Source organism: Pan paniscus, chromosome 9 (assembly GCF_029289425.2).
Source record: "Pan paniscus chromosome 9, NHGRI_mPanPan1-v2.0_pri, whole genome shotgun sequence".
NCBI classification, from domain to species: Eukaryota; Metazoa; Chordata; class Mammalia; order Primates; family Hominidae; genus Pan; species Pan paniscus.
This window is the reverse complement of record NC_073258.2, coordinates 112,156,288-112,168,436: the sequence shown is the minus strand read 5'-3', so window position 1 is coordinate 112,168,436 and position 12,149 is coordinate 112,156,288. Positions and strand designations below refer to the sequence as shown.

The 12,149-nt window shown below is 48.7% G+C and overlaps 1 long non-coding RNA gene across 1 annotated transcript; it reads left to right on the top strand.

The window, feature by feature from the left end:
* The first annotated feature begins 6,932 nt into the window (after positions 1-6,932).
* On the top strand, positions 6,933-10,875 carry LOC130540612 (uncharacterized). The gene is made up of 4 exons (XR_008954609.2): positions 6,933-8,754; positions 9,079-9,200; positions 10,137-10,280; positions 10,378-10,875. It is a non-coding gene; the product is annotated as an uncharacterized LOC130540612 (long non-coding RNA).
* Positions 10,876-12,149: the final 1,274 nt, after the last annotated feature.

Sequence of the window (12,149 nt, the reverse complement as noted above, 5' to 3'; positions counted from 1 at the left end):
AATGGCGCCTTCCTTCATGTAGCCCTCTATGATTGTACAGAAGGACCTGCTCATCCGCTTTCTAAACTGCCATGGCAGTTTGTCCCCTCTCATGGCCCTTGACATCCTCCACATTTATTTGGGTACTTCTCATCTCTTCTCTAGTAAGGTTTGAGCTACTTGGGGACCGGGCTTTTTTTTATTAATCTTTTAAAGTACCTAATACAGCCTGGCTCACTGCAACCTCTGTCTCCCAGGTTGCAGTGATTCTCCTGCATCAGCCTCTCGAGTAAGCTGGGATTACTGGCACCCACCACCACGCCTGGCTAATTTTGTATTTTCAGTAGAGACGGGGTTTCACCATATTGATCAGGCTGGTCTCGAACTCTTGACCTCAGGTGATCTACCCACCTCGGGCTCTCAAAGTGTTGGGATTACAGGCGTCAGCCACTACATCCAGCCTAATTTTATTGAATTAATAAACAAATGCTTAAGTGACCGTAAATCTTTTATCTGCAGGCTTGGTTTATTAATAACCACATAACCTTACCACTTAATGATGATGAATGACTTTGAGGCCAGTTAGCATTCAGTTTATTGGCCTCAAATAAATGAATTATTTGGGTGGATTAACCAACTCTAATAAATGTGAACAAATTAGCACTGTCATCTTACAGCAAAAATTATATTGAGGTGAATTCCATGCCAAGTTGTGGGGCAGGATGCCCAGCATTTTCGCGTTAACTCATCATCTCCTTTCTCACCCCATGGTGTTCCTCTTGACTCCTTCGCTTTTAGATAGTGACACCAACATTTTGTAAGTCATCCAGCTCTACAGCCCAGGCTAGTTTCCTTGCTTTCCTTGCCCTTGCTGCTTCCCAAATTGAGCATCGTCTATCCGTGTCACTCTCAGTATCCTGGGGCACTGGATTGTATCGACTTGGGCTGTGGATGGGAGATGCCCTAATGATGAACCTGTGAGGGCCTTTAGTGTTCCTCTAGCTAAGAGCTCTCTGAAGAACATGTTTCTTGCGATGGGCAGGATGGGAGAGGCTGGTCAAGCCTCTGAGCCTGTGCTCATTTCCCTTCACCTATTTTGCTCCTCCATGAGGCTTCTGTCGCCACTGGTGGTGGTGGTTCTAAGGCTGTGGTGACCTGGGGAGGGTCTCTGTGGTGACTTAGCACCTGGGGAGGGAGAGGTCTGGCTTTCTTGGCCTCCTCTTCTGGCAGGGCCCTGAAAGGAGCTCAGGCCTCGGAGATTTCCTGGTTCCAATGTCCTTTCGTCTTAACAGTCCTCAGCTCACAGCTCCTCCAGAAAGTGGTCTTTATGTGTAAGGAGCTGAGTTTTCATCCTGGCATGTCTCTCATCTTTCTATGCCTTAATTTCCTCATCTGATGGTGACATCTATTTTTTGGGGGTGGTGGCATTGTTTTTGTGTATTAAATGAATGTCATATACTTTGAGAACCAAGTGTGTTATATTATTATTTATTGTCATTGATATCGACAGGTCCTTTGGAAGTTGTCAGCTTGGGCTCAGCTGCCTGTGGTGTAAGGGTGGGCAAGGTGTCTAAGAATTCCTTTGGGGAGGGGTAGGCCAGCTCTCTGGGAGGTAGTTAGTAGGAATGCTTAACTGAATGGTTTGGTGCACATGATGCTTTGAGATCGGTGCAGTGGGGACCTTGGAACACATGCCATTAGTCTGGCCCAGGCTGGGCTAAGGGCCTGTCCTGGGTGTTATTTCAGGTTTTGACAACGGAGATATGGCACTGATGTAAAAGGATTTGATTCTTAGGATCTTCCAGATAATGCTGCCCTTATTTGGTAGCAGTGGATTGGGGGAGAGTTGGAAGGTGTTCCCAGAATCTAATTTCTAGGGGAGAGAGTGCCTCATTCGGTCTCCCGCGCCCGCCACCACAGCGAGCTCTCAGTAGGGGGAGCTCTGTCACTGCTGTGGCCCTTCTTGCTGACTCGGGGTGGAGGGGCTATCTAGGCGCCTGAGGAAGGCTTAGGAGTGGCCAACAGGGGTCTCTTCGGCAGGAGGAACCTGAGGTGTCTGCTGAGGAGCAGCCAGGTCAGGAGTCACTGGCTACAGGGTCCCCAGCTGGAAAAGAAATGGAAATGCACTGTGTCCAGTGCATGGGGGAGAAAATGCACCAATGTCCTGACACAGGGAGTCTCACTAAGGTGGGGGAAAACAGAGAGGTGTGCAGCCTTACTAAGACCGAAGCTGCCACAGCATCTGCTTTATAGTCTATAGAATCCAAAACTGCCCTCCCTGTCCACCCACGGCTGCTTTTGGGGATTGGCTGCCAGCTGGGGATGGGGGAGGCCAAGACAGAACTTGGAGTTCCTGAGTGTGTCCTATGGGTGTCTCGTGTCCATTCTTATTGAGCAGGGGAGGGACCTTGTCCTGTTTCTGGCCTCGGGAGTCACTCTGTCCTGTCCCTGGCTGATCCTCTGCACCTGAGGCACAAAGGTTCTATATAGGAGCATTTCCACGTGGTGATTCAGGTTAACTGTCTTCCTGTGCACTTGATGCCCAGGCTCGGTCTGGGAAGAGAGGACAAAAAGGTCAAAGGACACATCCTTCTATTCCAGCCTGTGCTTGGTGGCCATGTGAGCGTTAGGGCGATGAAGGCCTGTGTGCACATGCATTTCCAGGACTCTTGGGGTGGCAGGGTGGGGTGAGCACTGTGAATGTCCATCTTGAGTGTCCAGCAGCAGGGCACCTGGGTGGTCTCAGAGGCCACGTACAGCAGCCATTTCTCATGAGCATGAGAGGAAGTCCAGCAGAAGTGTGTCAGTGTGGTCTTTTTCAGAACCACTCTGCCCTTACTGGGGACCTCTATTATCAGTTTTTGTGCCTTGAATATTTAGGTTGAGATTGAACTTGGTGCACGGTTGGCTCAGAGCTGGAGGAACGATTTGCTGGGGCTCCCTTGTGAAGGTCGCTGAGACCAGAAGACCCTCCCCTGCATCCTTTTGTTTTGGGATAAAAAAACAGACTGGCTTGAAGCAGTTTAGGAGAATCCTATTGGAATGATAGATTAGAGATTCTCTCTTGGTGCATAGAGAAGGGACTGTTTTCCTGAGTTTCAGAGATAGGGAGAGGCTGACTTGCTCTCCAGCAGCTTCTGGGCCCTTTTAATTCCCGTGAGCTTGGTTTAATGGTATCATGAAAAATTGCTGTGACCTGCCATGCCTTCTGCCTTTTTTTTTTTTTTCTCTGATGGAGTCTCACTCTGTTGCCCAGGCTGGAGTGCAGTGGCATGATCTCGGCTCACTGCAACCTCTGCTGCCCTGGTTCAAGCGATTCTCTTGCCTCAGCCTCCTGAGTAGCTGGGATTACAGGCCCCTGTCACCATGCCTGGCTAATTTTTGTATTTTTAGTAGAGATGGGGTTTCACCCTCTTGACCAGGCTGGTCTTGAACTCCTGACCTTGTGATCCACCTGCCTCAGCCTCCCAAAGTGCTGGGATTACAGGTGTGAGTGACCACGCCCAGCCGCCTTCTACTTTTTGTAAGCCTTAGTTTATAGTGTTGCTGGGGAAGTTAGCCCCATTTTCTCTTTCCTGCAAGCTGGGCGGGTCTATGCCTCTAAGGTGCAGACATCAGTTAATTGGTAGCCAGATGGGAGCCCACAGGGACATCCTGCCCTTCGGGAAACACATGTGCAAACCTAAATTTTGTCTTTGCAAATCGGTTGACTAGCTCTGCTTGCTAGAAGCAAAGTAGCTCTCATGAATTGTCCAGTTTGGAGTTTTTCAGATCATGATGAACTCAGACACAAGGCCAGGTCTCCTCCTTTGTATGAAGGCAACATTAGGTAAAGGGGAGGGCTGAATGCTCAGGTCAGCATAGCTAATTATGCCATCTCATCCTCCCCCAAGCCCTTCTATGGCTCTGGCTGCTCTTAGAGATAAAAACCCTTTAGATAGTCTACGAGGCCCTGCATGAGGTGCCCTCTCTCTGAGAGCTAGGCTCTTGAGATCCATTGCACACCAATCTCTGGACTCCAGCCACTTGGGACCTTGGTTCCTTGATTCTGTCATGCTCTCTCCAGCCTTAAGGCCTTTGCATAAGTTACTCCTTTTTCCTGGCATGTTCTCTCCCATCCCTATCCCATCCTTTTTTCTAGGTAATTTACTCTCACCTTTTAGGGACTAGCCTAGGTGTCCCTTTCCCAAGGGAGCCTTCTGGGACCTCCAAGATGTGTTCCATCATGTACTCTCAAAGCCCTTGGTAGCACTTATTACAATTATTAGTGTTTTGAATTGTATAATTGATTCATTTTTCTCTGCTAGAATGTAAGCTTCATGAGGGTAAGGCCTGTTAATTTTTTTTATCCTGTCAACCACTCAGCATAATGCTTGGCACAAATTAGGTGCTCAATAAAAATGTGTTGAATGAATGAATGAATGAACGGGGTCACCAGGTTGCTACTGCAATCCCTCTGGCCTTCTACTAGCCAAACTATGTCTCAAACTGTTGAATGCTGTTTCTCGTTCTTACCCATTACAGGGGAGAACCACAGGTGGGCAAAGTAGCTCTACATACAGCTCCTGTGACTTTTGAGGCTTAACTCTTGTGAGATGATCATGGTCTCATCTCCCCCTGTTTTATCTCCCCCAGAGTCTCTGCTAAGGCAGAGTCCACACCCTACCAAGCCCACTGCCTTCTTCCTCCTGATCCTTAGTCTTTTGGTCTTTGTGTAAAAAATGTGGCTTTCTCCAGGCAAAGCCCAGAATGCCACCTGGTCCAAGGAGGATTGTTGGCTATGATCTCCTCAGTTTCACTTCCAGAGCTGGCTGCTCAGATTGGTCTACCCTGCTGTGGATGCAATTTCAGGATGAGATTGAAGAGCAGGTCATCTGGACTGCTGGGATGATTTTAAAGGAAACTTTAATATCTCCTGGACAAGCCAGCAGCTGGTGTCTGCAAGTCCTCCAGGACTTTGCACCTTGAGACTTGGATTCAGGGGCAGCTGAGAAGATAGACTGTGAACCTTCCTTTGCCTAGAGAACTGGACTACAGCTTAATGGCTGGACCCTAAGCATCTCTAGGACACTACAGTTGTCCATTGTAGATTCCTTTACCTCAAGCCACTTCTGGACCTGCCTGTCCTTGGGTGCCTGGTGCTGAGTCAGCAACACCTCCCTGCTGTCTTGGCATTGTGTGGCCAAACTAAGCCAAGTCTGATTATAATGTGTTGGTTCATCTAGAAGCTCACATCCCGTACTCTTTTTCCAATATGGCACTTAGCCAACTGGCACCCAATAGTGAAGAGTGACTCTGGGAACTGAGGCTGCTGAGGACTCATGACCCTGCAGAAGCCAACAGCAAAAGCTGTGTGGAGGGTGAAGCCATCCCGCTGCCAGGCCTCTCTCTCTGCTCCATGTCAGTTCCTCTCTGGCAGCGCCATGGCCCTGGCTGGCAGTCAGAGACCCGCTGCTGGTGCTTGCTGGTGGCTTGGCTCTCTTCCATCTAGCCAGGGCATTTGGACCTTTTTTCTATGTTCTGCTTATGAGCTTGGGAAGCGAGCCAGTAGTTCTCCTTGGAAATTGCCTCCATCCTTGTCATTTCCCATCCTAGTCCCAAGGGAGACATGTTTCTTTCTCTCTTCCGCATTGACACCTTCTCTTGCCTTTGGCTCAAATACAGACACCTCAGGTAGCACCAGTGCTGTGGGGAGGCCAAGGGGCGAGGGGCACGTACAGGAAGTAGTGGTGGCAAAATAGAGTTAAGTTCGGTTACCAGTGCTGGATGAAGCTTTCTATCTCTAGGGTTGTCAGTCAGCCAAGAAGGAAGGCAGTTACAGGCCTAATTCTTGGTTCCTGAACTGATTGGCTGTAGCTTTTATCAGGGACTCACTGGCACTTCTCTGAGCATCAGTGTTAACTTCTGTCATGGGCTGAATTGTGCAGCCTCCTTCTTCTCCTCCAAGTTTATAGGTTGACTTCCTAATCCCCAGTACCTCAGGATATGACTCTATTTGGAGATAAGGTCTTTAAGGAGGTTATTTAGGTAAAATGAGGTCATATGAGTAGGCCCTAATCCAATATGACTGGTGTCCTTATGAGAAGAGATTAGGACACAGATAGGTATAGAGGGAAGACCATGTGAAGACAAAGAGAGAAGGCGGCCATCTGGAAGCCAAGGAGAGGAGCTCCCAGAAGAAACAACCCCGCTGACACCTTGACCTTGGACTTGCAGTCTCCACAATGGTGAGGAAGTAAATTTCTGTTCTTTAAGCCATCCAGTCAGTACTTTGTTTTGGCAGCCCTAGTGAACTAAAACAAACTCCTGCAGACGTGGCAGAGAGGGTTTGCAGAAGGGCCAAGAGAACGGTGGCTTAGATGCTTCCGGTTTTCCCACCTTCTTCATGGATTCTCAAGGCTGGTGGTATCCCTTTGGCTTCTCTATTTCTTTCTGCTTCAGGGAGCTACCAACCTCCTCTGGTTTTGGTGGTTAGCCTAAGTAGCTAGTAAATAGAGTGTTTCTACTCTTAATCTTATTTCCCCTTTATGAAAACCTTATGATAGGCGCTGCAGAATCTCCATGTCACCCAGCATGGTTGGTCCCGCCCTCCGGAAGCTCACATTCTATGCAGAAGACAGACACGAGGATCACTTCACTGCAGCACAGGAGGTGCTGTGATAGTGCTCAGCAGGGGGCATGAACTAAGGAGGACACCTTGAGCCCACCTGAAGAAGAAGGTCACAGAATGCTTTGTGGTGTTGATGGCCAAGCCTAAAGTCTGTCAGTTCTTTGAGGACAGAGACTGGGTCTTTCTCACCTTCCTTCACCCATGGCATCTAGCACAGCACTTTGCACATAGTAAGTGCTCATCTAATGTGTTGGGCGAATGGCTCTCTTAAAGTCCCTTCCAGCTTTATGATGCCATAATTCTGTGGCCTCAGAGGTCCCACAGCAGTCAGATGGCTTAAGGTGCTGCTGGCAGACGGCGTGAAGGTGAACAGACATGGGGTTTTATGATATGCAAAATCACTCATGAACAACTAAACTGGAAACCAGGGAGGAGAGCATAATGAGCTTCCCTTCTTAGCTTAGATTTCTAGGAGGATCCTCAGGCATAACAACAGGAACACAGCCAGTGCAGCTGCCCCACGTGGATGATCAGAGGCGATGTCTTACTCTCCACAAAGCCAAGTTTGGTCAAGCTCCTCACAGCTGTTTCCCACAGAGAGGAAATCCCCTAAGTTCCCAGGCAGTGTAAACTGACCGTGTGTTTATAAAATACACGCCATGCCCCAAGAACATGAAAACAGTCCAGATGCATGAACCTGCAATGCAGCAGTGATTCAAGACACTTGGGAGTAGGGAGGAGAGCGTGAGTGAGAGAACGCTTCAATGCCGAAGCAGAGTGGCTGTTCTCTGGAGAACACCCAAACTGATCTAAAGCCAAAGTTCAGAAAATAACAAACATGCAAGCCTTTTGAAAACAAATTGTGCCTAGATATCTTTGCAAGCTGAGTGGTCAGCCCTCAGACAGTGCTATGAGGGAGTGATTGCAGACCACCCAGCACCCAAGGAATTAGGGGCAGTTCATGCTGTCCCTGTGTCCAAGGGCTCCGAGAGCTCAGATTAAAATTCTTTCTGCCCAGCTTTTGCAAGATGGAACCAAAAGAGCCCACTTGTGAGAAGGCAGGGGATTGAGGAGGGTCCCCTCCTCCCAGTACGGACTGTGTGGTGCCTTCAGATGAGCTGTTTTGTTTCACGCTGAGCTGAGCTCACCTAGGCGATGACCTTGTGACAAGAATACCAGGCTGAGTCCAGATCAGCAAAGAGGGGACAGGAAGAGGAAGAGGAAGAGAGAAGCAAGTGCAGCCATGCGAAGCTGTGACTGACAGAAGCCAAGTCAGAACTGCTGGTTAACATAATTTTTAATCCTTCATCAGGGCTGGTAAAACGTTGACAAAGGAGAGTCCTTGTAGTGAATCTCTCAGTCTATTAAGAAAGCTGTTTCAGACCCAGGGACATAAGGCAGGTGTATTGGAGTCATCAGACTCTCTACAAAATATTAGTCATCAGCTCTGCAAAAACCCCGTGGGCTGCACTGGGGCGTGAGTCCCTCAAAGTTTGACTAAACATGGCAAACTGGATGTACACAGACATCCTTAATAGCTTCTGGGGATTCTGGAAAGAGCTGGGGACCGGCTCCCTTAAAAATCTACTCTAAGAAAATTCACCGCAGGCCCAGCGTGGCTCCTGACCTGCAGGATAACAATGATAATGGAAGTGCTGTTAAAAGTAAGAATGACTATGAGTTATTGAGTTTTTCATCTACTCAGGCACCGTGCTGGGCCTACACAGTATCTCATTCAGTCCTACTAAGGACCATTACTGTCCCTTTCCTACCTAGGGGAAAAGGAGATTTAGAGAAGTCAAACCGCTTTCTCACGGTGACAGGGTAGGCGGTGGAGCCAGAATCCAAATGCAGGGGCTCCAGCCTCAAAGCCCGTGCTCTCTGCTCACATTGGCCCACCCAGGACAGACGCTGTCGGGATGTCCTGGGGGTTTCACACTGTTAAGAAATAATAACGAGTGAGAGCCAAGGTGTACTCTGGATCTACCTGAAGCACCCAACTCACTCCCTTCCATGATGTGACGAACGGCGTTTCAGATCTGTTTGTGCTCCGACCTGACCTCAGGAAGCCAAAGTCCCCTGAGGTCTGGGGTGTGTATGCTTGGGGACCCGAAATTAGAGGCACACCTACCTAGGATTGAATGTAACGATCTAATCAAGAAAAGGTGTGTGTGTGTGAGCCAGAGTGAGAAAACGAGAGAGGGAGAGAGAGAGAAAGAGAGGGAGAGAGAGGAAGAGAAGCCCAGTTTGTTTTCCAGGGGACAGAAAAGGAACGGATGAAGGCCCTGAAAATTCAGTCCAGGCAACTCCATCCCCCTACCAGGCTCAACTCTCAGTAGTACCCCAGCTTTCCCTTCCCCACATCCTCCAAGCTCTTTCTCCTTAACAGCTAAAGACACCCTAGGCTGCCCAGAATGAAAAATATCCTGGAACTTAACAACAAAGGAGCTGCCATGTTCCACTGTATTTCTTTTCTTTTCTTTTTTCAGACAAGGTCTCACTCTGTTGCCCAGGCTGGAGTGCAGTGGTGTGATCTTGGCTCCCTGCAGCCTCGACCTCCTAGGCTCGAGTGATCCTCCTGCCTCAGCCTCCCGAGTACCTGGGACTATAGGTGTGTGCCACTGCACCCAGCTATTTTTTTTTCTTGATTTTTAGTAGAGACAGTCTTGCTATATTGTCCAGTCTGATGGCAGACTCCTGAGCTCAAAGGATCCTCCTGTCTCAGCCTTGCAAAGTGTTGAGATTACAGGCATGAGCCACTGCAACTGACCTCCACTGTATTTCTAAACTGTGGGTCTCTGGCTTCTCTAATTTTCCCCCACCCCATAGGCCCAGCCTCCAGGGCTGCCATGTCTTCCCCTCCCAGCTCTGCTCTGGAGGCCTGATTCTCTGGGAGGCCATTGGGCTCACCATTGGGAAAGGCCATCCTTAGGTCATGTGGGGCCATAAGCAATACCAGCCTCCTCCTCCTGCCATTTTGCACATCAGGAGATACACCAGGAACCTCAGTGTCTCTCTTTCTCTCTCTGGCCTGGTCTCTGGGACCTAGGTCAGGAGGGCATGATGCTTTCAAATAGAAGAAGAAATCTCCAATTCTTTTGCCCTCTATCTTTGCAAGCCCTATCTTTTATATTCACTTCCTCTGATTTCTCAGTAAACATTGGTTTGAAAGTGAATGGTATTATCAGCTGCCAGTTTACAATATAAGGGGGTCTGTAGAGGAATGAAGGAGAAGCAGCTTTGGGGGAGGGAAAAGTGATCAAAATTAGGTTTCTGTCCCTTTGGGTTGCAGGGGAGGGGGCGTCAATGGTAACAGTAAGCCAGTAACAGGGCTTTGCAGAGCAGGACTAATTCTGTGTTCTGCACTGGGTGAGGCAGGTGCAGTTGCCACCTGGGCTTCAATCTGGGTCCCAGAGGAGTTAGTTCATATCTTGGGGCCATCTTGCAACTGCAATCCCATTTTGAAGCCAGGTAGCAGAGTTTGTGCTCATAGTCATTTATTCTTTTTAACTGTTTCTGTCTTTTATTCTCCTTCTGTGTTTTCCAGAGCAGTCTTCTTCCCTCTCCCCAGCCTCCCCAAAGACCTGCAAATTTTGTTTTCTGTTAAGTGCTCATCTCCCCCGACCCCCCTACAGCTGGGGAAGGTGTTGGTATCTCCAGCGACTTCAGGCTTCAAGTTTCCTTCTAGGAGGTACAAGTTGGCTGCTCATGCAAATCAGTTTTGCCTGGGGATCTTGGGAGAAGAAAGGGAAGCTCAGAGGAGGCACTGATCTTGCCCTGTGTTTTAGGGAAGCTGCTTTTGCTGCTGCTTTCAAGTGACCCGGATCTCATTAAACATACTGATGTGGGGTGTGCTTCTGAGAAGGTGCCTGAGAAATGAACTTGGCTTGCTTGTTGCCTTTGAGGGTCTGTGGGAGAGAATCACAAGCCTGTCCAGATCTTATCTTCTCAGGAAGGGGCAGGAAAACAACACAGCAAAACAGCTGCCTGGACGAGAACACCATCTAGTGTCTTCACACCACACACCCACATTTGGTGGTTTCTGTTTCCCATGAAGATGAAAGAGGAGGGGAGAGGCGTGTCAGGGATTCCCTGAGCCCTGATAGGAGGGTTCAACTGGCGAGGAAGGGACCATCAGGCCAACCCACGTAGGTGGACCCACTCAGCTCTCAGGACTCATCTCCTCCACCTGGACCGCTCTCCCTGGTGGGGCATTGAGGGACTGAGGGCTCTGGTTTTGTTCTCTAGAAGAGGTGATCCATCATTAAAAATCTATTAAACATGCACTCTGTGTCCACCTTGTACTCTGGGGAAGCCAATTAGATACAAGACCATCCTGGCCCATGTGCAACTTCATTAAACCAATCACCAATAAAGGAAAAATTAAGTAACATGTAACACACGTGCTCAAATCACACACATGAGCAGTTAGGTGGTACATGACTAATTGGCAAATGAAAGACACATTCACTCTCAGTTTGCTCCTACACTGACATTTCGCTGAATGAACGGAACAGTCAGAAGGGTAACACACCACTGCAGCTAGCTGAGGTGGGGGCGGGAAGGGGAGGGTCTTAGATAGGGCAGCGTGGCCTGGCTGGAGCTACCTCTACATGTCTCCAGTTGTAATATGAAGGACTTGTTTTCTGGATGGATTCAGGGCCAAATTTGCCATGTTCCCGGAAGGCTCTGGTTGTACCTTCTTGGAAGACATCCATCCTACCTGCTCTCATCTGTCCCCTTCTCTTCGATCAGAACCTACTGCTGAGCCTTCCTCCATTGCTTGCTGTAACACACTCTGATATAGGCCCCCTGCTTCTACCCTTCAGAATGATGCCAGCAGCAGCTTGTCTGCTATTGCCTTGGCCAGGATAAATTCTAACTGAAATGCCAATAGAAACGAATTGAATGGAATGGAAGGTAATTGGTTTGGGCAAGTCTCAGCTCTGTTTCTCACTAGGTATGACTGTAAGCCTCAATTTCCTCATCTGTAAAATGAGTACAAAAAGGATATCTTTATTGTATGATTGTTATGAGGATCCCAGGAGATAATGAATGTGAGGGCACCTATCACAGCACTGGGTGTGTGTTCCGAGTCTACTGCTATGTGGGCATTCACCAAGGCCCATGCCAAAGCAGTGCTTCTTAAACCGGCATGTGCATTCCGATCACCTGAGGAGCTTGTGAAACATGTGAATTCTGATTCAGTGGAACTGGATGGGGCCTGAAATTCTATATTTCTAGTAAGTTCCTGAGCTGGTTCAAGGACCACACTTTAAGTAGCAAGGTATAAAAGGACTTTGTGATCGGAATTCTGCATTTCCATGACTCACTTGAGTGCTGACCCTCCCCTGCATTGATGGTTTACGCTGACTCTTGCCTTCTCTGTGTTTGGAACCTTTTCCACCTCCTTCTAGTCTCTATTTCACTCCACCTCTGTTGCTGGCCTTTTTGGCACCTCAATCTACTTACCCCAGTGGCCTCTGACTCTGCACTTCTCTCCGACTCTGCCTTCTAGAGTGGCATTGCTCACACCGACCACCCATCTTTAATGCTTCTG